Raw genomic sequence first — 25,363 nt, 5'->3', positions numbered from 1 at the left:
TTCCTGGAAAGGGGTGGGTTGTCAACAGGATGACATCTTGGTGCATTCCAGTTTCTAGGAACTGGGAAATTCTGTCACATGATGCAGGATTTGCAAGTTGGAATATTGTGCTACGGAACGATCTCCCTCTAGACATTGCAGACCTTTCAACTGAAAGAAGCGCACATCTCACATTAGTTTTAAATATTCCAAAAGAAATCTCCATGAATTTGTCTGAATATTTATTCCACTGTCCGACACAGATCACACTGAGATATGCTAAATTCCTCTGAATCCCTCCTTTGCTTTCAAGCAGCCCGCGTCTCTTTCTCCTCGAGCATGTCTGGTGATAGTGGGCTCCTCTAATTAAACTCCTCGCTCCTTTCAGTCTACATGCCTTGGTCTCTTAAGTCTGAACAGATCCCTCAGAACTGGAAGCCATGCTTTTTCTAAAAAAATAACGTTTCCCGTTTGATGATTAACACGGCGTGTGTTGGATTGATCGCACGCCTCTGAGCAAACACTTAGTGCCTCAACAGTCCGGCACTCGTGAACAGGGCTCTCTGAAGATGTAAACAAGCATAATTCACTTAGCGATTATCAGGTTTAAAGGAATGAATTCAGTTTGATGGCAGAGTATCTCAAGGAGCCGTTGAAGAGCTTGTCAGAAGCCTCGATGAGGCCTCGGACGGCAGATGCGATCACGTGATGACGCCAAAGTAACATGGCTACTGGCGCACTTCTCTGACTGACACTGGAGATTTCCAATCCTTGTCATTGTCCCCATCAACGCCTTCAGTCACATGCATCAGCCCTCAATGCTTGAGGAGTATCACTCATCTTAAGTCGTCAAAACCATCTTCATCGTCTTGGATCGCCCTCAATGTTTTGAGATAGTTTAATCCATTGGTTGTTTGAAGGATTGAATCCATTTCCAACTAAAACTGAACAACTCATTGCGTAAACTGATTTTACTCAGATGTCTTTGACTGGCGTTTGCCAGAAATCTAGATGATCTTCAGTTGTCATGTGGCTTGTATAGTTATGTGTAGCTGAATTAAAACAAACCAACAAAAAACAATCTTTACCTTCTTTTCCACAGCAGAGAATCTGTGTTCTAATAATCTCCTTCTATAAGCAGATCCTGCTTATTACGTACAAAGTTGTACCCACACATTTCAATCGGTGTTACCATCACCGATCGGATGCTTCCATGAGTTCTTTGCGCTGGTATATCCACCAGGGGGAGCACCCAGAGACAAAAGTATATGACAACAACAAACTCCAAAACCAACATGGCGACTGTGGGAAACGTACTGATAGTATACCTCTTGCACAAAATAGGAAAATGGAGGCAGGTATATGGTTCACTGTAGGATTAGTGATATGTTGATATGTCTGTATCAATTCTCGTTTCTCAGTAAAATTTGCCATCACAGCTGAGACATTGAGGATAGGACAAGGAAGAGGATACTCAATTCTGGTGCCTGGAATGGATGCAGAAGTTTTTAGGATTTGTCTGTGTATGCATGTTACTTTTAGTCCTGCATTGGATGCATATATTTGTGATACAATGCAAAGAGGCGTTGATGAAATGATGTTTCATGGTGGCCACAATGACACTCCAGTTCTATTCTAGTGATGGGTAGATGAGGAATGATGAAACAGTACTGCAGGGTTGATGAAACAGTGTCCTGATTTTCAGAGGTCACTAGATGGCGCTCTTGGTTTAGAGATGGTATGAGGTTTCGTTGAATTAGCTGTTCAAGTCCAAACATTTTACAGCATATAGTGCCATCTGGTGGCCCCTGAAAATCAAGACACTGTGTCATGAATCCCCATCTACCATCACTGTTTTATTCTATTCTATTACTATTGATGATAGTATTGAATAGCCCATCCCATAGTAATGGATAGTAATAGAGTCGCCCAACCTTCATGTACCAATGTCCTCATTTTTCCAGCCGACTGGATGGCGCTTTTTGCCCTTAAATCTGTGTGTTTGAACCATTTACAAATTGATTAGGTAGTATTGTGTCATTAAAGTGTGACTGACATTGATTCAACCCAGAAGCAATACTGTGTTTCAAATTTTGTTTTCAGAAACTACCATTTATTACACTTTGGATCTGACAAGGTTTGCATAAGGGAGTCATCTTCTGGAACAGCAGGCGCCACTTGGTATATAAATGTGAGGTTGCATTCAATTAGTTGTTCAAGTCCAAACATTTTAAAGGTGTGGCGGTGCCATCTAGTGACCTTCGTTTCATGAAACCTCTTGTACTGTTTAAATTAAACCTCATTGGCTGCTGATGCTTCATGAAACAGTGTCCTCATTTCCATGCTCACTGGCACCATTAGAACATGTAGAAGTTCTATTGCAATGCCTTGACACTGAAGCTGAAGAGCCTGCATTGTAATGACAGGATCCACCTCCAGTGACATCACAAAGACACTTGTTTCCGGTTCTTGCATCGTGCAACACTGCGCTCAATTTCCTAAGATGAGAAACTTTACTCTTATTTAGCGTCGTGATTCAACAGAGCCAACTTTGTAGCACATATTAACACACTGTTCCAGAGCCATGTCTATGATACTTTATACAAATTATTTGCAATGCTTAAACCTCTTTGACTTTTGACTTTGACTTTAGACTGTAGAAAAGCTTTTTCAAAAATTTTACCTGCCCTGAATAATGGTAGGAGGATAGTCCTCACCAAGGCAAATCTTTAATCCACTTTGCATGAACAGTGTTTTAGTTTTGACAGAGATGCTGATGCCGACAGAGAGCACACTGCAGTGGTACACTGAGGCGCTGTCCATGGTGCTGAGAGAACAATCCTGTTTTGTCACAGGATTTCTGTGTATATCACACAAGAAGAGGCAGCCCATGAAGTTAACAGCACCACTGTCTTCACTGCAGTCTAGTTTGTTTTTAAGATGCCATTCTAACCCAAAGCGCCAGCTGTGTTCTACCAATACGAGCCATCAATACTAATACCAGTGAGCACCCCCCACACAAAAAAGTCTCTGAGTGCTTTGTAATGAAAGAAATTGCTTGTGGTTGTAAAGAACGAGGCAGTCATTAGACTCCAGGCTCCATAGACTTTCAAATGCTGATTGTATTATCAGTCTGGCTGGGCAATAATCACAGAGTGTTTTGCAATTCAAGTTCACCAGATAGTAGCGTCGGGGTGGTTTGTAAAATGATTGCCCCACATCGGCATTATTTGCCTTTCTAGGTCTATATCTATGGAGTATTTGTCTGAAGTGTTGTCCGTTTTCAGAACAAAGAATTTATAGTATGAAAACATGAAAACATAGTGTTCTGAAATAATTACGGTCAATCCCGGACTAAAGAGCGCACCGGAATATTAGCCCCACCCACTAACTTTGAGAAGAAAACAGATCAGGTTCATACATAGGCTGCACCTGTCTATATGCCGGGTGCTGATGTGCTGTCTGCACCTTGGAAGGGACAGTGGTGCACACGGCTTCAAAAGGCATGACGATCACATCTAAACTAGTTTTGAAATGGGGTCCAGCATGGAGACTGACTCATGAAACTAATTGGGATCATGAAACAAATGCTCTGAATTTGAATCATTAACTCCTCACTCCTTGACATTAAAGCTCACAAAATGTGCTGTTTTCGCCCACATGTCCAAAGTGTCCAAAGTCGGTCTCAGCAGCTGCTTCTCGTCTCCGGTTCTGCAGGAGTTCGACTCCATTGGTGGTGCTGCAGACATGCATTTTGAGCGCTTTATGGTCAATGAAACACCTATGATTTCATTGGTTTGATGTGAAGATGCTCAATATTTTGGTAACATTACTCTCCTCAGCCTGTAAAAATCCTTATATTTAGCGCCGTCGTTGTATAAGCATCAGGGTTCAGGCCGCGAGACAGAAGTAGTGGAATATAGTCAGTAAGCCGCTATATAGTATATACGCTATAGAGTACATACGCTATATAGTACATACGCTATATAGTAATTATGGTACTTTGTTATTCAAGTTCACAAAAATATTGTAAGTACATTAAATTTTTTTTTTTTTTTTTAACTCAGGCAACAAAATATGAATCTGATATTACAGAGCTAGCGTTTTTATATTCGGTATGAGAATAAAGTGTATGACGTAACATTTTTAATACTTGACCTTACTGTGGTCCCCGAGCAGGACTTGCATTTATATTAGCCAGAGTACTAAAAATCCTTGATGCTAATGGAATTAAACACAACCCTACTATACTCTATACAGATAGTACTAACTTTCAAAGGCTTTGTGCTCTGTCATGCAATATTTGCACGCCATTGTAAATTTGCCACTGCCTGATTTTTTTTTTTTTTTTAGAAATGTTTTCAAATCATGAGCATATTTATGACAAACGGGAATTTCATTTTTAATGTATTATCCCAAAATATTATGTATAGTATATATAATAATCATACTCATGTCATAGTATAACACTTTTTTTTACACCAGTTAACGCAGCCGTTTAATAAGTGGGACGACATCTACATGCATAGAAGAAAGTGCTCCTCATAGTAGCCGCAAACTGCTGACGATGAGATAACAACCACATGCCACCTCAGCAAACCACGCGATGCACACACATCGCTCATAACTTCTCCCCGGTGTAGCTTCCCACACTTGGATGAAGTTGCATGCCTCAAATTAAAAGTTCACCATTTGTTTGGTGTCTGTAATTTTTGACCGAGGGATGGGAAGCCGTCGGTGGGTGGAGTGGTGATGGGAGCTCCCATTCCAGATGGCTGCTGTGTGCAGTGCAGCGCCCACGCCAGGGGCCCGGGGATTGGCCCAGTGCTTTGTAAATGAGCCGAACTGCTGGGATGCGGAAGGCTGGGTGCATGTCGCGCTATGTCTGGATGACAGCCACCTGTACGAGACGCACAGTGGGAGGACGGGGGGGTGCAGCCGTGAGTGGTAGACAGCCATGGGTATGAGAGTCATGAATAATCCAAAAGAGAAGCTATTGAATCGAGAATGTTTTTCTGCCTCAGTTTGAATGACAAGTTCAGTAAAGCTGCAGAGATGAAAGAAGATTCACTGAAAGTCCAGCGGCAGCTTAGTTAGCCTCTGGTACATTTAGACTGCGGTAATTTTAGATCACAGCTTTAGCCTTGAGCTCCCAGGGGACCTCGGCTAGTGCACCAGGCTACTGCTCATGAGCCTGAGCGATGATCTTGCAGGTCTAGACAGCATCTATGAATTAATGATTTTGCGGCAACACTATCGGGTCTGTGTGTAGCATTCATTTGGAAGTAGATTTTTACAGCAATTCACCTGTCGGTTTAAATAAATCGATCTCACCAGCGATCCGTTTCAACATGTCACTGGCAAATACTGTGTTTAACCTTCCTGCCATTAATGGCATCAGGGTTCTTGACCTCCATGAGGGTGAACCACTAATGGTGCCGTCTGTGGGGTGAAGAGATCTGAGTCAATAGTAATAGTAATATGAAAGTGGGCTAAAGGTGGATGCAGAATGAGCTTTTATCGCTCCTGTTTTTTGACAGTCATCTCTGGCTGGAGCTGGGATAGGAAATATTTATTTTATATTCTCAAACATATTATTTTTGTCCAGCACACACATCTCAGTTGATCGTTGTTTTCTTTACTCAGCGCACTGTCATCATTTTTTGTTTACAACATTGAGGTGAGCAAACAAAAGCTCATTGTTTGATAGTGATGGACTGGTGACGCTACATCAAACAGTGCCCTCAGTTTCAGAGCTCAGTAGGTGGTGCTGTCGGTTTAAAAATGATGTGAGGTTTCATTGAAATGAATCCAAAGATTTATGGTCAGAGAGTGCCATCTAGTGGGCTCTGAAAATGAGGACACTGTTTCATGAGCTCATCACTACAGCAGAAGACAGCAGGTGAACCTACGGAAGTGACGTGAACATGTGGCAGGAACCTATGTGGGGAAGCACTTGTACTGGGGAGAAGGCTTTGCACAGATCCAGGACCATCAGGAAGGTAGTGCAAATTCTAGATGTAGTTTTTTAGTCCACAAGCATGTTGAAGAACAAAGTGTTCTGACACTGAAGATAAAGATGTACTCCCCACCCAGTGGGGGCGGAGGAACACCACCTCATATAAGAGTAAGTGCCTGCCAGCTCTCCCTCCATTTTCCCTCACGCAACAGTGATTCCAGGGTGAGTAAGCTATTGTAAAACTAATTCTCATGGACTTTGTGTAGAGTTGTGTTTTGCTACCTTTCCTGGAATATGACAGGCGCCAGCTGCGATAGTCCTTGCTTACATCATAGGCTCCAATGACACTGGCTCTGCAGAAAAAAAGTTGTGAAAAGTTGTGTCTGAAGAACTAGAGAGCTCCAGAAGAGCTGCTTCCAGTTTGGTCGATTCCTGAGAGAGGACTGACAAAGGGTCTGGGAAAATCTCCAATAGCAAAGCCACTTCAGAGTACGTGGGTTACATTGGGTGACCTTTTACCTCATGACTCGCACCAATGAACAGGATGAAGAGTGTGATTTGAATTGTAGACATTTTAGTTCTCCATTTACGTGCTTGGACACATATATGAAGCGCACATATTTATGTATTTTTGTAGAAAAACATTTCTGTGGAAAATCCAGAACATCAAAGGCCTTATGAAGCTGAAACCAACTTTTTCAGATCAAAGCTGAGCAGATAAACAAATGTCAACACTTAAGAGTGAAAATAACAATGGGAACGATCACTGCCTTAGAATTACCCGGAGCTTGCCACTCCTTGCATCACCTACTGTGCCTGAGGAAAGAGAAATGTTTCTCCTCAACTGCGTCTGGAAAAAAGAAAACAAAACACATGGATCAGTGTCTGATCAGTTCAAATCAGGAATATCTCTGCAAAAATCAATAGAACTCCTCCACAACTCCAAACAAGTAAGTGCAGTTTTGAACAGCACAGGTGAGCTTGTTCCCATTTGTTATTGTTTATTTAAAGCCACTGTTTTAATTAGCTGTAATTCATTTCAGAATTTAAGCCTGTTGTTCCAAGTCATGCATCTTGGGAAGAGGATGGAGGTGGCGGTGCGGAGAAGTTAGATGGATGGTCAGGAAGAACTACTGCAGGATTGGTGAGGAAAACTGCAAAGAAAGAATTTGGTGTATCCTCAGAGAAAAGGAAAGGAAGACAGGATGAGTCGGTGGTGGAGTGATGAGCTTCAGGAATGGATCTGGAAAAAGGAGTCAAAGACATTGTGGCATAAACATCTAATAGGACGTCCAAGGAAACTTAGAAGAACCAGCACGGACGATGCAGACTAACTTCAGTATCACAATGGAACAGTGTCAGTTTACCTAATACATGGGTTATCTGGAATTACTCTATTATTCAATAAATCTCCACAACATTCCAGATGCGGCAACGCATCTGCTTGAGGACAAACCAAACGCACTTTCACTCTTTGGTGAAGTGGAGTGCTGCTTCTGGGCGTCGCTTTCCGATGAAACAAACAAACCGATATTGATTTTTTTATGCTTTTATCTGTAGAATACATCATTATTTTGTTGTTACTATTCTTCTTTTTGTGAATGTGTGTGAATAGACTGGAAATTCAATAAGTCAATCAAGACTAACTTGAATTCACTGCCTTTGTATTTACTTCTTTTTTATTTTGTATTCATTCATTTATGAGGAAGAGAATGAGGACGTCATGACTCATCTGAACTGCAGTTAAAAAAAAAAAGGTTATATGTTAACTTGGAATTTCCTGTGTTGACTGTTAATCATATTCAATAAAAGTATACAGAGTAAACTGAGTTCACTTACCGATTAAGACGTCTCTCTGCATAACCGTGGTCGACGTGGACTGTATCAATAGCACGCGGTGAGAGGTTAACACTGGCTTCAGGCAGTGGTAATGTTGACACAGAGTCGATCTTGAGACGGCTTGTCGAGCTATGAACTCGGCCGAAGAGATGACTGACGCTGCAGCCAGATAAGCTCCTGCTCAGTCTGTCAGCTTGTCAGCACTCGAGCACGCTAACATGGCCGTCGCAGTCATCTGAGGTTTTACACCACACACAAGAGAAGAATCGGGGAACTGCCTACTCATCATATTGTAAATATCTGATACACTTTAGATCATGCGAGTCTATCTAATCTAATAAGAAGCTAATTAGATCATTAGCTATTTAATGGTTAATAAGTGTTCTCTGAAGCAGACATGTGTGTAGTTAACAAACCTTACATAAAAGTCTTGAATTTCAAGGGTCCTGTTTGACTCTTGTACTGCAGCGATGCGTGGAGAGTCTTCACTTGAGAAGGTAGCCTCCTACTGTGGTTGTGAGGAAGTACTCAGCAGAGACGGTTTGGGAGGCGTGGCATGTTGATGTAACGTGAGAGTCCAGAGAGAGAAGTGATTCACCTGTCTGTGACTGACAAGATTCACAAATGAATGGGGAAGGTGAGCGAGAGAGAAGAATGTACTGCGTGGCAAAACCGCTGCAGTATATTTGAGGAGGACTCGCATGGTAACTATATGCTCTGTGAAGGGTAATTTTTCAGGTCGCCTTTACTGCTCAGCCTTCAGGAGAATGTTCCACTTCATCTGTTTAGACGGCCCGGGGCAGATGGCGAGGACGTAGAGTAGTGATGGACCGATGAGGCTTCGTGAAACAGTATCCTCATTTTCACTAGAGAGTTCACTAGACGGTACTCTAAAAAGTTTGGGTTTAAACAACCATTTCAATTAAACTTCACATCATTTTTAAACAACAGCGCCACCTAATGGGCGCTAAAAACGAGGACACTGTTTCATGAAGCCTCACCAGCCCATCATTAGCGTCACCTGTTTTAGCTGATGACTGTCACCTGAAAGAGTGAGTGATGGCCAGATCCTGTACTAAACTCATTCCTCAGTATTCAGGAAGGCTTAGCAAACCAAATGGTATGGATTCCAGTTTTGTATTTACACAATGTTATGGCATTGGATCTTGAGCTTCATTGTTAATGCCAGGGTTCACTCGTGATGGAGGTTTTATTTAGTCATTTATTTACCGACAAAATCTATATTATCAACAATAATATCAATAACAATAAAGAAAACATTAACTGCTGCTCAAAGTGTATGTCTTTTATCTGTCTAACTGGGTTTAACCATTTTCTTCATGCAGTTGATCTATCTTCCTGCACAAAAAAGAGGAGTGAAAATGGCATTTCCCATCTTCAAGATTCACAGGCCTGTCTTTTTTTCATATTCTATGTCTGAATATACGACTGCATATTTTATTTTTTGTTGCTAAACACATTGGGGAATGTCCTATTTTTATTTGCCATGAAAGAACTTCTGCGACTGTCCTTCTCGCTCTGGAGGGGAAGCTGCTTCCCTGCATGACTGCACCTGCTAATCTAGACCAAGGACTGATGAGATATGGGCTCACGCTGAATTATGTCGCCCTTTGTCACGTGCTGACTGAGTGGAATACTCACCTGGGAGCACTGTGTGTGTGTGTGTGTGTGTGTGTGTGTGTGTTCCTTCTCCAAGGAATTCTTGAGAGAGCTGAGGGGAGGAGGGTTCACTGAGGACCATATGTGACCTTGGCAGTGGTTGACTACTGTGATTATGCTGTAACTTTGTGCTTGTTTTCTTTGTAACCTCAAAACTCATATCATAATTTAAGTTTCAACATCAATCAACATGTTGGATTTCTTTCCAATAGAAAAGCAAAAATAATATTTCACCTTTTGCAACTGTTTTTTATGATGCAGAGAGGCACTTTGGGGAATCTCTTTCTGTGAGCCGTGATTCAACAGTACAGCAGTGAAGCAGCATTAAATACATACATACATTGTCAACTAACAACCGCTTAGTCCTGTTCAGAGAGTATCACACCAGTGAGAGAGAGAGGCTGGAATACACCCTGGACAGGTGACCAGTCAATCGCAGGGCGCACACACAAACCATTCACACACACTCATGCACACCTAGGGGCAATTTTAGAGTGTTCAATGAACCTAGTGAGCATGTCTTTGGGCTGTGGGAGAAACCGGAGAACCTCGGAGAAAACCCATGCGCACACAGGGAGAACCTGCAAACTAGCTTTTTTTCACTGATGTAGTAGTGAACTTGGCTCTCCACGTGAAGTCTCCCAGCTGACCTCTGATGAGGAAAATATGATGAAAAGACCATTGAAAATTATGGTCAGAAGAAGAAAAGATGGTTGCTCCGAGTTTATGTGCCACGACTGGAGTGGCATTTTGGAGCCATTGTGGATCAGGAGTTCATGGCGGGCCGTGTCCTGGAGCAGGTCACTGATGTTCTGTTTCTTCTCCCTTCATCATCATTGTCTCCCTGTGTATGTGTGTGCATGCCCTGTATAGCTAGACTTGCAGGGAACAATTATTGGACAAATATTTGCTTGTAGGACCTTTTGCAGGACCCGACACATTTAAGCTTCAATTTGAAGAATGAAATTTCAAAATAACTGGGTCACTGTAATTGATTTTCAGTTTGGTACAGAATCAGAATTTGAATCAGAAAAAGCTTTATTGCCAATGTCAGTGAGGATCCCACCAAATTGGACAGTGGAAACGGGACGAGACTTTGGTACACCCTGCACTAAAAATACCAGAATGATGATGTAACAACACACGCCTCCACCTTTGGTTTAGGTTTTGAGCTCCAGAACCCGGTCTGCGTGGTGAAGAAAGAATCCCTCCATATGAAGCGCATTGTCCGGTATGAGTTCACTCAACCACGTCAGAGTCCTAGTTTAGCCATTTGTTTTGATGGTTAAGGTTAAGGGTGGGCAAAGGCTCATGGCAATGAAGGTTCCCCACAAAGTGACAAACCTGTGCGTGCACCTTGTGCTGCTCCTCACAATTGAAGCCTCAATTTGAGGATGAAGACTTAAAAGATCTGGTTCATTCTAATTTGCTGTCAGTTTGGTTCAGAGTCCTGGTTAGGTTTACAGTGAGAGATTCGGGGAAGCCTCATGTCAATGAGCGGTCCCCACAAAGACAGGAATACAAACAAGTGTGTGAGTGTGTGTGTGGATGATGTGTGGGCGCTTGCTTGCAACTCTCACCTGAACTAAGTCAGAGACCACTGCTCGTATTCAGGAGGGAATGGAGTGCCAAGGTCTGGTTGGAAATGAAACCCTTCACTCGGTGGAGGAGGACCATAGCTGCTGCAGCAACTGCTGCTCCCAGGACTGTGAGAGTTCTATCAGCTTGTGCCCCCAGTGCGATGATCCAGGCAAGTCTCTGGAGAGCGAGACCAAGAGGCAGATCCAAAAGACCCCTGGGAGAATATTGGTCTTGATTGACACCTCGGTATTTCATCTAAATGGCTAATGGCTATTTTGATTGGCTATTGGATACGTGACCATAGATGGCAATGAATCAACCACAATAAATACAATATATCTGAGTATAAACAATAAAATCCCATCAAACAAACCAAGAATACACTTGACAATGATGGGTGTCAATGAACTGGCATTTTCTGGTCCAAAAGTATGTATGTTTGTACTGAATAAATACTTGATAAATGTCCTTGTTTTTGAGCAGTGACTAGTCATCCCATAAGAAAGAGCTTTTCAGAGAATGCCCCTCATGTTTGAACCCCTCGACTAAATGTCTAATGACGAAACGGTCGGCCAAAATAAAAGAACTGGATACAAATATCACCCAGGACCACGTTAGCTTGACTTCACAGAGACCCATGACACTCGTAGCAAACAAGTCATTTCACAGCGCCAGCAGGGACCAAATGGGAAATATCAGTGGGAAAAGCTCTTTATTTGCTGCTTCACCTCAGTGAGACGTCAGGATGCACAGTCTGGCTTAATAGGCTTTTATTCTCTCCACACACGCACTCAGTTTGGTCTTGTGGCTTTCCTCTCCATGTGATTAGCCTTCAGACATTGTGTGTGTGTACCTGGTTTAGATATACTTGTGAGGACCATTTCTTGGAAACACAATCACTTGTGAGGACATTTGGCTTTGTGCTGACATGTTTGCTGGTCCACTTGAGGTCAAGCATCATTTGAAGGACTAGAACTTCAAAATAACTATGTTATAATTTGGCTTTATTAAGATTCTTGGTTTAGGTTAGGTTTAGGCTGAGCGCCTGGGGAAAGGGTTATGTCAATCTAAATGTAGATAGTAGAGATAGTAGGGCAAGTGCATGTGTCTGTGTGTGTTCCTTGTACAGCCATATTCATGGGGACCTTTTGGCCTGGCCACACATGCTTGAGCCTCACTTTTGAGGATCAAAACATTACAATAACTGGGTCATTATAATTGCGTTTCAGTTTGGTTCAGAGGCCTGGTGAGAGGGTGAGAGGCTGGCGAAAGGGTTATGACAATGAAAGGTCCACACAAATACAGCAGTACAGGTGTACGTGTGTGTGTGAGACTCTGTGTGGACCTCACTACTTCAGCCTCTGAAATAGGAAATGAGAGGATTGGGAAATGGATCCAGTCGGGCCACCTGATGGTTATCTCCTCACCAGCTACCACACCCTCTTATCTCGCCACGCAGACGTCACCATGGTGACCACGTGCACCAGCACATTCACAGAGCCTCAGCAGGGATAAAGGTCAAGATTAAGGTCCATCGGTTGGTGGGGTCTCTAGAGAGATTTTTTTGTGTAATTTAGAAATTAATTTATATTGACCAGATGGTTTAAAAGGAGTAGGAAACCTCCTATTGATCAGACATGAGTCCAGAACTCAAGACTTGGAGCCGCCATAAAAGTCCAAAAAATGGATGGTCCAGTCACCTCATATGATTTATCGTCATTATTTCAGCAGGGGATAAAATGCAATACTGCCTAATGGCTGTCATTTTAAGATTAGCACAGGCAGAAAACTTAGCGGGGAGATTGATTTTCATCTGTCGTCTAGTCAAAGTCAGGAAATTAAGTTTTGAGTCATTAGTCAGGTGCAGCCAGCAGATGTGACGTCAAGCGAAAGAAGCTTGGTGTTGCAGCTGAGCCATAGAAAGTTGGCCTCGTGTACTTTTGGGATGTTTCATGTCTGATGATGAACAGGCCGGACGAGGTGGGCGTGTGCCTGCCTGTGAGCTGCCACACAGCAACAGACACGCCGCCTGCCAAACATGACCAAGGTACATGATGACAGACGCTCCATTATCGCGCAGTACTGTGCAACGCCTCCATCACTTGGGGACGGTAATGTGAATCAAATCATGTTTCCAACAAGCTCATTAGGGAGTGGCTCTTGCTCTTCATTGCAATTCAATAGGTTTAACAATGACGGCGCGCACACAACACCAAGCGTGTGTCAACGCTGATGATAGCAGTCGCTGTGACAAGTACTGATTTAGGCCAGTGAGAACCAACAGGGACAATTACAGGACAGGAAATAAGAGGTGCAGAAGTGAGTGAATTCAATTGAAAACCTCATCTGCAACTTGGACCACATGTGGACTGTATGAGTTTCCATAATGAAGTGTAATGAATTGTTTGTGTTGCAGGAAATTCAGGCTTCCACATCGTGTGTTGACGTCAGGGTTAGCCATGGCGTGGTGCTCTACATACTCTCTATAAAAACACGTCAAACAACTGCATGCTTTGTCAACATAGGACAAGAGTACACTTGAAAGTAGTCGGTATTCGACACCTTGGGAGTTAGCATGAGTAGTATACAGTCGTGATGAGCTGATGAGGCTTCGTGAAACAGTTTGCTCATTTTTAGAGGCCCATAGATGGCACTGTGCTCAATATTTTTTGGGAATTTCACACAATGTTTAATCCGGTGATGATGTCAATAGGTGGCGCTCTCGGTTTAAAAATGGCAGTGGGGAGGCAAACGCTCTGAAGAAACACAAGTAAAAAACAGAGGTTTAATATTTTGAGCAACATCTATTTTATCAAACCATGACTGAAGAGGAACACGGATCTAATAGCATTCCACGTGGGTTACATGCCGATCAATGTTGACAGAGCTAGTCATAGCAGGTGACCTCCAAATATGAACGAGATCACACGTCCCTGGTCACTCCCTCTGGTCCCCTGCAAACACGGTATTGCTGCCTATGGCATTCGAGTCACCCTGCATCACATCATCGGAACTTTGTTTTCAATTTCATGACATTTCAATTCATTGCAATTCAGTGTTGCACGTCTCCATGACACATTACACGAATAAAGTCATCGGTTAGTTGGACAATAGTTTTGTACCCGACGAAAGGATTCTGTGACATCGCATTTCTATCATTTTTATCAGTCCTTTAATATTGCAACTCAGCAGTGAGTCAGTGGAATTGAATGTGAAACGCTGAGTCATCCAGCTTGATGTGGGTGCGACACTTTATTATCTGAGCCAGAAGCTACCTGCAGACAGAAGAGGGGCGACCTGGCGCTCAGCTCCAGATAACGCTCAGGACGTGCCCACCGAAAACAACAGGGCACATTTTCTCAGAGAGTTAAGGAGGAGGAATGCATCACAGACCTGTCAAAATAGAGACGTACAGAGAGCGGGAGAAGAAATTCTTGACAGCAAATCAGCGCCTCTTTATCTTCGCAACACCTGTTGATTAAAAGCTATTAAAGATACCTGACGCGCTGAGAGTGGATGTCTTCGTCTCTCCTGCTGTGAAGCAGCTGCTGTTGTCTGACAAAATATAGCAGTCAAAGGCACCGACGTTACAAGCTGATGAATATATAGAGAGAGGTGTGAAGGTGACGACGTGTTTGAAATTGTTTTCACGTTTTCAGATGAAGTATGAGAAAGTGGTAAAGTCTCCAAAGAAAAGGTTCAGTGTTCAGAGGACTCCAGGTGAGTCAGGGAATTATAATGTGTGTCACTAGTGCAAGTTGTTTGGCATTTCATTTGTAAACATGGAAAGAAGTGGACGAATTTCAAGTGATCGAGAAGTTAGTCATCTATTTTACAATATGCAGTGGTCTGAGAGCATTTCCATTCCTGTTGTTTTTTTGCAGGGGAATCCAGTATGAATTAATTATTCTGGATACAAACAAGTTTTTAATTAATGGCAAATGAATACACATTTTATTTGGAAAAAAGTATAACCTCTACCATAGTCATATTAAAGTTAAATAAATTGAACTAAATATATGAACATTTCTTGTGGTTAATTCAACAAGAGGAAATGTTAGTTGCTACATCTAATGTTTTTTTTTAATGCTACTATTCTTATTTTGAATTCTGTCATGATTCGCTTTTATTTTAGTAATTATAACTCCTATTTTGTGTTCTCTGTTTCCTGGTTTATGGCACGCGGCTGGAGTCAGTCATCTAACCAGCATCAACAGCTCATAAGCACCTGGACTCCAGCAACGTGTGCCAGATCGACTCCATTTGTTCCTTGTGGTAAACTGGCTCTCCTCGTTCGTCCTCGCCTTTTGATGGCTCGGTTCATTGTCTTATTTACTCCTTGATTATCCCTGTTTCCTGAGTTAGTGTTTTGCTCCCTCCTCTGTTTCTGCATGTTTCCTAGTTTGTTCTGTGATTTGTTATTGCTGTTCATTGTCTTTTGTCTTGTACTTTCTCCTCATACTGCCCCATGTGAGTTCCTCATCACGGCACTTGGGTCCCACCCCACACGTGGATCATAACAAATTAATAACTAATGGGCAGGTCAAGAAACGGTGTTGCAGGATTGATGTAACAGTGTCCTAATTTTCAGATAGCACTAGATGACAGTCTTGGTTTAGAACTGATGTGAGGTCTCATTGAATTAGTTGTTCAAGTCAAACATTTTAGCAGACAGTGCCATCTGGTGGCCTCTGAAAATCATCACACGGTTTCATGAAACCTCGTCCACCGTTCAATACTGCGTCCTGAAACCTCATCTACCCTTCAGTGCTGGAGGTGCCTCGATGGTCGGTTGGAGAGGTTTGTCATATTGCCGTCATACTTTTGTTGTGTCGCACACCGACGATCACCAGAATTGTGAGGACTGAGGCAGAGATCATAACAGCATCATCTTCTTCAATAGAACAGAGACTGGATCGAGGGCGCGCCTTGTACAATATGTACTTCATTACACACAAAGATGTTCATTTCTAGAGTTTCCTAAGGGAAACATTACATGTCTATTTTCCTCCTAATTCAAATCTGATGGGTCACAATGACCTGATACATAGCAATTCACTTTTTTCTGGCAGGACTGGCACTAAATGTACCAAACATCCAACGTGACGACCATCTAACTGGTGGCCTACCATGTTTTAAAGAATGCTTGAAAGAGACTATTGTTTTGGAACCTAGGCAAGCTCAACGGTTTTGGAGGTGGACTGAGATACATCTGTTATCTTGGACCTTGATGAGACTAGCTGACCAGCAAGTACTGTTTTATATAGTTACACCAATTAGTTTCCAACATTTTTCTTTACCTTCACAAATTTGACAAACCATAACCGAGACATTGAGAACATCTCTGTTTCCAAACACTGGACCTCAATCGAGGCTTAAGTTATCTCGTTCCACTGCTTTCTTTTGGCCATTTGCCATCTTGTTTGGTTTGGTCAGACGTCACAGACAGGCCGACTCCAACCTGCCGAGCACAGATCCATTATGTTGGATTATTGGAATATTACTGGATACATTTTTTACCCCTACAAAAATAGCACTGAGGCACAACAAAGAAACATTTCTCAATCATAAAGAAGACACAATTAATGACTTCTATGTCAGCCTGTGTGGTTTTGTATGTAAATGCCTATATTTTCTAGTCTATCTCAAGATAAACTGAGATTAATATACGATAACATTTTCTTTTTTCTCAAATGACACAAAAATGCACTAGGTTTTGCAGAACTAGCGTTTATTATGAAGCACCACTGTCTTGTGTTTCCGTCACGTGCTAATAGGTCATCGTATTTCAGTCAAGGCTAAACTCATATCTCTTCATCTTTCAAATGTGTCGTTCAAGAGTTGCATTTTCTGTGACTAACCTTGCCTTTTCTCTTCCACTCCTCCTCAGTCGTCTCTCTTCCACAGTCAGTTCAACAGTGACCACCCGCCATGAGCTTGGTTCTCTTAAAGTTTCTGCCTCTGAAATAATAAAGAGGCACTTCCTCTTTTGCTCAGTGTCCCAGTGTTGCTCTTGGTGGGAGCCAAACAGCAGATAAGAACTGTTCTGCTACTGTTGGACTTTTCACTTTTAATCGGAGATGATGGAACACTTGTGCTTCTCCATCGCATATTAATGTGCTCTCTCTTTGTGCTATGGCTTTCAACAACGGACCTGGCCCCTACTGGGGTGTGGCCAACACTGTGGCTTGTCAGAAACATGACGTCGACAACTTGACAAATTCCCTTCTAATTGTACACAAATCAATTTTCTGTTTTGCATGTGCAACCAAGCAACAGGTGTTTCAGGTGTCCGACAGTGTGAAATACATGAAAGAAGTACCGATGGGCAGATGAAGTAGTGTCCACGTGAGACGGCACTATTTGCTCGATAATCATTGGCTTTGAACAACTATTTAAAAGAAACGTGACATTATTACAGATTTATGGACTGCGCAACCTACTGAGCTCTTACAATGAGTTGGGTCAGACATCACTCACTACCATTTCAGGGGTGCTGGTTGGAGTAGTGATGATCTGATGAGGCTTCATGAAACAGTGAAATAAATTTCAGAGCTCAGTAGGTGGCGCCGTCGGATTTAAAATGATCACTTCATAGGAATTGTTCAAATCCAAAAACAATTAGGAGCAGATAGTGCCATCTAGTGACAAATGACAACACTGCTTCATGTTGCTTTGTTGGCCTAGTTCATTACTAGTTCAGCGTGAATAACTCAGCTGAAAAGAAAATTCATTTCCGATGCAAATAGTCCAATACTTTCCAAATGGAACTCAAAAGTGATGCACAGCACAACAAAGAAAATAGAGTGCTCCAAAATGCAGATATGTGTTGAACAAACAAACGGTTAAGGCGTTTGCAGAGTACAAGAACAGGATACCAGAGAATGACTTCAGTAAAAGGTATTAAAAGAAGTATAACTAAGTAAAAGTACATATTATATTGAAATGTAGTGGAGTAAAGGTGAAAGTGAAGGAAATGAAGCACAGATTTGTGGGGGGAAAAGTAGTACAGGAGCGACGTACATTCACTTAAACTGCAACTCTACAATGTGATGCAAGGACGTGGGACTAAGCTGCAGGCCATGACTATATTGTTCCGGTCCCTAAAGCTCCCCGGTCACCAAGTGATTGCTGTCCTGAGTGACGCACCGGAGAGTGCAGAGAGGGGACGGGAAGCAGACGTGAAAAATGAAGGCGAAAATGACTAGACATCATAGACTCAGCTAACGTCTAAAAAGCACTAAACAACCAAAAGAAAATGTCCACTGATGCAGGGAATAAGACACAAAGGGGAAAAATACAAAAAAAAAAAACAAATCTGAGTCTGTGATGGATGTCAAGCAATAAGGACACACGGATAGGGAGCCAATTAGAAGGTCTGGAAACACTGACAGTTTGGCACACAGATCTGGAATCCAGCGGGTCATAGTAGGTAGTGATTGCTAGATGAGGTGTCATGAAACAGTGTTGAAACACTGTCCTGGTTTTCAGAGGCCAGTAGATGGCGCTCTTGGTTTATAAATGATAAGGTTTCATTGAATTGGTTGTTCAAGGACAAACGTTTTACTGCAGACAGCGCCACCTGGTGGTCTCTGAAAATCAGGACACTGTTTCATGAAACCTCATCCACCCTTCAGGGATTGATTGCATACAGATTCCAGCTAGTGTGTCATAAGTGAACCTTATGCAGAGAAAGTGAGAGAAAAACTGAAGTTGTCTGATAAAATAAAACCAAAATAAAAGGCAGATCATGGTCTTTACATGTCTTCAACAGTTGCATCAAAATCACATGACAGGTTGCTTACACTTCATATAAAGAGCTAATCTCTGATGCATGACTAAAAGATTCATATATCATCATCATGAATTTATATGATGAATAAACGACTAAATGACAACTCATAACAAGGTTTCTAGAGTATGATGTTCTTCGTCATAACATTATACTGGTTGTTCTCGGTGAAGGTTAGCGTTAGTTGTGCATGAGTGCTGTTACGTCCGCAGGATATAACACTTTATGAACCTTGCCATTGCATTTATAACATCTTTGATTCTCATTATGACGCTCCATGAATGTACTAATGCTTGTATTACAGATGAGATCTTCAATCTGGTCACTCATCTTATGAACATAAGTTCGAGATATGCACTGAAGCTGAACTATGGAGCAGTCAGCATAGTCACAGAAAGCAATCACTCTAACACAGGCACGTTATTGCATTTTTAAGCAGGACGATCCACATTTTGGTACTCGATGATGCAACAAAACACCAGGGTAATAACCCGGTGAAAGCGGGCTTGATTCCCTCCCACACTGACTTTAATAAAGTTTCTTCACCTCAGACAAACTGCTTCTCCACTGCTGATATCACTCCGTCAGCCGCGGCACTCACTTGATATTCGCCGCTTCGTTCTCGTCCTTTCCTGTTTTCAATCAAGAAAATGCACCAGACAACAGTGTGATAATGAGCCTGGGTTCATTTCCACCTCCGCACCCTCCATGTAGACCGGTACATCCATTGTTATTGGCCTCTCTCTGACCTCTTCTGTTTGAAATTCATCACCAAACTGCTGAGGCATTTAGCAGAATGTAATATCGCCACACATATTTCAGCTCAATTTCTTCTCCTTTATTTAATGGCAAAAACAAATAGTTTTATTCCTCGCCTCTAAATGCACGGTCTCAGCGCGATTCGTCTCCCATGAGCATCTGTTGGCAAATGATAATGTGGGCTGTGAAAATGTGCCATCTTCTATTTTTAGGCTGCCAGCCTAATAACTTGTGTCTGGCATATTTCAGCGTAGCACGCTTGTTATTCTGCGGCTAAATCCAAGCGGAGGGGATGGGCTGGGGGATTCGCTGTGGATGAAAGCTGCGTGTTCTTTGTCAGGTTGAAGCTGAGGGACCCGCTCAGTCCTTGACCACGCATTGGCACCGAGGCCTGTTTGCTTCATGCGTCTGCAGCTTTTTATGCATTTAAATAAGTCCCGTATGGATGGCTAACCTTTTATGTGTTGTGATCCGAGTTATCAATTTGGTTTTGAATTGTGACTGTCTTGTGTGGAGAGTTGCTCAACAGCGTGGGTAAATGGCATAGAATATGACGTTGTGATGTACTGGAACTATTTAGATTCATATTCCAGAGAGTATTGTATTGTTGAGTCAGATCTCAAGGGTGGGTCCTTGGGCCGCTTCTATTCAACGGTTGTCTGCCGATGACATTGAAGAGCTGCAGTGAAAAGTGTGCGTCAACACACTAATGCAGATTCATTTTGAAAGGTTATATAACTTGTATCCATGCTTGACCTTCTAAGGGTTGAACTTCTTTTCAAAAATTAAATGAAATACTTTTTTCTCTGAAAATGGCCTCACTACACCAAAGAAAATGGCAGTGTCTCTTATTGCTGAGGGGTTGGCGCTTGATTCAGAAAGTTAATGTGCTATCAGTGGCCTTGAGCTGTTTTCATCCCTGGTCCTGTGGATTTCAGTGTGGAGGTTTGGCAGAGTAAACTGTAACATCACAAGATGACTGGCGGTGATGGTACTTACCAGTTCCACACAAAGAAAGTACAATCCAACAATGACTGAGAACGTATGACCCTATGACCAACAAGGTCCATTTATGCTCCCTTCATGTACAAAATTGGATCCGTTTGTTTCAAACAATGTTAGTGTCACTGATCACATGCTTCCATGTGTTTTTTACGTTGCTGTTCATCAATATATCCATCGGGGGGGGGCAGCCCAAAGTCAAAACTTTTTGACAATAACAAACTCCAAAACCAACATGGTGACAGTGGAAGAAGTGCTGATAATTTACCTCTTGCACAAAAGAGTAAAACAGAGGCGGCGTTGTAGGACGCTGTGGTCGGTGAGGCCATTAAATATATCGCTACTGGAGGACGGAAAATTTACACCATTGTTACGTCTTATACATACATAGAAAACGAACGGACAGAGGGCTCCGATCCATACGCAACGTTGATCATAAATATGCCTTAAGAAGAACTGATTGCCAGAAATGTGATGATATTCAAGTGGGGAGATCTGATTGAAATCTGATTCCGATTCATTTTTGACTGACTGTCAACACTGCTTTACCAAGTGTTCAAAAATCTGATTTGGCTCAGTTACAACTCGGCCACACTATGAACCAGTCTGACTATTTGCTGTGACAATCAAATTATATACATTGTTTGATGTCATATATATAGATCCAAAGATCCAAGAAATATCAGATTTATGCCGGCAATAGCAAGCACAAGATGTCCTTATAGTTACTATACTTAGTGTTGTAAGTTATATTGACATGGCATTTTTGGTCCATTTGTATAACATTATTACATCTTTTACTTGCAAACGAAAGGCACATTGAGTTGCTCTTTATGAATAGTTAAATATGTATTTTATGCATGCACAAGCAAGCATAAAAGACCGGCTTTAAAAAAACAGTCAATGGCAAAAATACACATCCCCAAAGGGGAACTCTATACACTGAAGAAGTAGGGGTATCATGAGACAGTATTGCAGGTTGATGAAACAGTGCTTCGTTCGTGGTTTAAACATGATGTTAGAAATGAGTTGTTCAAATCCAAACAGCCATCTGGTGGCCTCTAAAAATTAGAACACTGTTTCATGAAACCTCGTCTACCCTCTGATAGTATGTCATAAAGCCTTGTGTAGCTTGAAGTATGTACATGTCAACATTTGACACCAGCACATTTGTATTACGGAATGTGTCGAGTTATGCCATTCGTGTAACTATTATTATGTTAGATGGCATACCGTTTCTGCCCTGCATGTTTCTTTGCCAAATAAAAAAAAAATCTCCCATCTGTTGTTTCAGTATTCAGTATTGTGGAACTAAATATGACAGACTATAATTAATTATTGACTCTATTTATTAATTATTAGTAGCCAGCAAACTACACAGCCTCTGGCACGTTCTTCAGTCTGAATATTTTAGCAAATCTATCAGAATTATTGTCATCACAGAGAAAGATGAGTCACTCTTTGAAACGTCTGCAAGGAGTCAATACTGGAACAGAGTGGAGCGTGTCGAAGCTTTGTTGAAGATTGTTCCACAATCCAACAGATTCTGGTGTGTATTTTCAGAAAATGTTTCTCGAACACTTAATGCCACATAAATGAAAGTTTCACATGACAAATATATTTGGAAGGAAGGTCAGTTCTGGCCACTTATAGCAAGGTAAATCACTACTACAGTAATACTGACCAGCTCTGAATAATATCATATCATCCACAGTAAATGTTCATATCTTGTATAGCACTGCAGTCAATAAATAACCACGTCATTAGAGTCTCAGTACAAGTTCACTGTCGTGTAACCTGTACTTTACAGGGAATAACTCATGTGGAAGGATTTCATCATGTTTAAATTCCCCAGCAGCACGCGCCGTCAGGACCAGGAGACAAGGCTCTATTCTGCAAACTGCTCTTCACAGCGACCTTTGGGTGTTGCAATGAAAACCCTCATCAAATCAGCACGGCGGAGACTAATATGCTGTGTTTGTGTCGTAATACCCTTTCGAGGGGAATATACAACTGAAAGTGACACAATTCGACTTTTCTTAATGCATAACTGATGATAGCCACAGTAGTCATCTGCATCTCACAGTTCTGGAATGAACTCATTTCATGGTCTGCAGCTTGGTTCTGAGGACTGACACCCCTGTGGCTGACGTTTGAGGTCTCACTGTGTGGAAGAGGAGCGGCCTAAGTTTTAATGTTTTTGTTAGACGTGCTTAAGATGGAGACTGAAGAAGATATGAGCTTGGCTTCACCTAATCGTGGAGTTCATTTCTATCACCACAAGTTTTGTTTCCACAAAAGTGAACGTAAAAACAGAAGCTTCAGCTGCCCTCTCCTTGAAGTCTTATACCACTCTGAAATCTCCTCGGAAATCTCCTACTAATTTGAGAGTATTTTCGAAATAACATATTGGACCACAGTATGGGTCTGTTCAAACAACTCCACATTTGAAATGTTTACGTTAAGCATGGGCTGATGAGGCTTCCTTCAACACTATTGTCGTTTTTAAAACTCAGTAGGTGGCGCACTCAGTTTTTAAATGACGTGAGGTTAGTCTGCTCTTGTGACCATAATTTTTCATTACTATCAAAAGCGTCAGGTTTCATTTTTTTGCGTTCATTTTTTTGTGGAGAGGTTCCTGTGCGTTAACTCTGTTTTGACAGATCGGCAGCTCATGACCCCAAACTCTTAAGGAGTAGCTGGATGACAGTGCAGCACCAGATCATGAATGTTCTAAGCCAGACTTGTCCAAAGTCCGGCCCGGGGGCCAAATGCGGCCCGTGGTCAAATATCATCCGGCCCGCAGCCTCTGACATAAAATCAGTAACATCTGGTCAGCACATAGACTTATTATATTGAGCAGCAGTACTACTACCAGCATATGAAGTAGCTTTCACACTAAAAGCTGTTACTCATTTACCCACCCCTCACATTTTTACCGCACCAAATCTGGCCCCCTTTGCAAAAAGTTTGGACACCCCTGTTCTAAGCCTTGGTATACCGATCGTCTCGCCTGAACTCCTTTCTTCAGTTTCCTGATCTATTTGGGAGCCGTTTCTCTTTAAACTTTTGATTGGCGTGTATTCTCCACTGGAGACTCTTTCCGTTCCCTTTTTTGACTTCGGACAATTCTGGACATTGATCGCTGAATATTTTCTGATGGAAACTCTTTTTGTTCCGGTTTTGATGCTGGGCAGCGTTTGTGTTGGCTGCTGTTTATTTGTACACTGCGTTCCAAATTATTATGCAAATGATGTTTTTGTTTGATTTTCCAAAATACTTGATGCAAATAACGATCAACTTAATTTTCAAGTCATTAGCTGTCGAAATGTATTTCAAATGTTATTGAACAAAACTCCTAATGAAAACAGTATTTAAAAAATAAATAAAAGACTTAAAACGCACTGTTCCAAACTATTATGCACAACATAGTTTCAAGACATTTTCTAGTTTGTAAAGAACTGAAAATAGTAATTTGTTGAATTTACAGCAATATAAGGTCATGTTTACTAAAATAAAAAGCTATTACAATCCAAAACATCTTAACAGCTCAAGTTACATGTTAACATAGGACCCCTTGATTGATAGCAGCTGCACAATTCGTGCATCCATAGAACTTGTGAGTTGATGGACAGTTTCTGCTTGAATGTCTTTGCAGGATGTCAGAACAGCCTCCCAGAGTTGCTGTTTGGATGTGAACTGCCTCCCACCCTCATAGATCTTTTGCTTGAGGATGCTCCAGAGGGTTGCAGTTATGCATAAACCTTCTATTCGACCACCCCTAAACAATTTACCCCTTAACCCTTAAACAACACCCTTAAACAATATACAAAGGCTTGACTAACCCCAACCTCTGACATTTTGCTGTGTGTCATGCTGACGTGGAAGGCGTGCTTCAATTGAAAACCTGAAGGCTGCCTTCGGCGTCTGTATTTGACGCAAAAGTCCACTTTCCCAACTGTCATATCCGCACTTTGTTTGTTTTGTCTCTGTTTGTTCAGTGTTGTTCCGTGCTTTTATTTTGTCACTCCCGGTTGTTCCTGTGTTTCCTCTTCCTTCCTTCCCTCCAGCTTCACGGGCAGCACAGCTGGCGTTCATTTCATCATCAACCTTCCATGGATATGAACCCCTTGACGCCAGCTCGTGCTTCCAGATGGTTGCGTCTCACTTTGTGCTGGTAAACTCTTCCATGACTTCCAAGCTCTTGTTTCCATTCGCTGAACTTTCCAAATTTCTCTGCGTGCTCGAATCCCTATTCTGCCTTCTGTTGGCCAGCACACCTTGCACTTGTGTCCACCTTTGAGTAGCCATGACACCAACATCATTATAGGAGATGGTCAGGGGATTGGGGCTGTGTTGCAACGACATTAACAGCCTGAATCCTGCCTTCTACAGCTGGTCATCCTCCCACTGGTGATGGAGCATTGCCAGCCATTTTGAATCCTTTACATTTTATATTAAACAGCATATTGCACTAACAACAATGCCCCAGCTCTGACCTTTGTCGTGTCGTCAAGGTATGCAGAGGGAATGCAAGTGTTGGGAAAGCTAATAATAATATAGTAATAGTGTCGTTACGATCATTATAACCAGTGCCAAACCCAATTGACGCCCCTGCCACAGTCTGATGAGTTTCCAAATGTCTATTGACCGTTGTTTTTCAGTTCTGTCACTTGGGGCATAACTCATGCTGTGCTTGCCGAAACATTCAACACTTTTGGACAAAGCTTTCTAGAATGAGTCCCAAGTATTTAACACATTGCTAAGACAAT

The sequence above is a fragment of the Synchiropus splendidus genome, chromosome 1 (genome assembly GCF_027744825.2).
Source record: "Synchiropus splendidus isolate RoL2022-P1 chromosome 1, RoL_Sspl_1.0, whole genome shotgun sequence".
Taxonomy (NCBI): domain Eukaryota; kingdom Metazoa; phylum Chordata; class Actinopteri; order Syngnathiformes; family Callionymidae; genus Synchiropus; species Synchiropus splendidus.
This window is presented reverse-complemented; position numbering follows the sequence as displayed.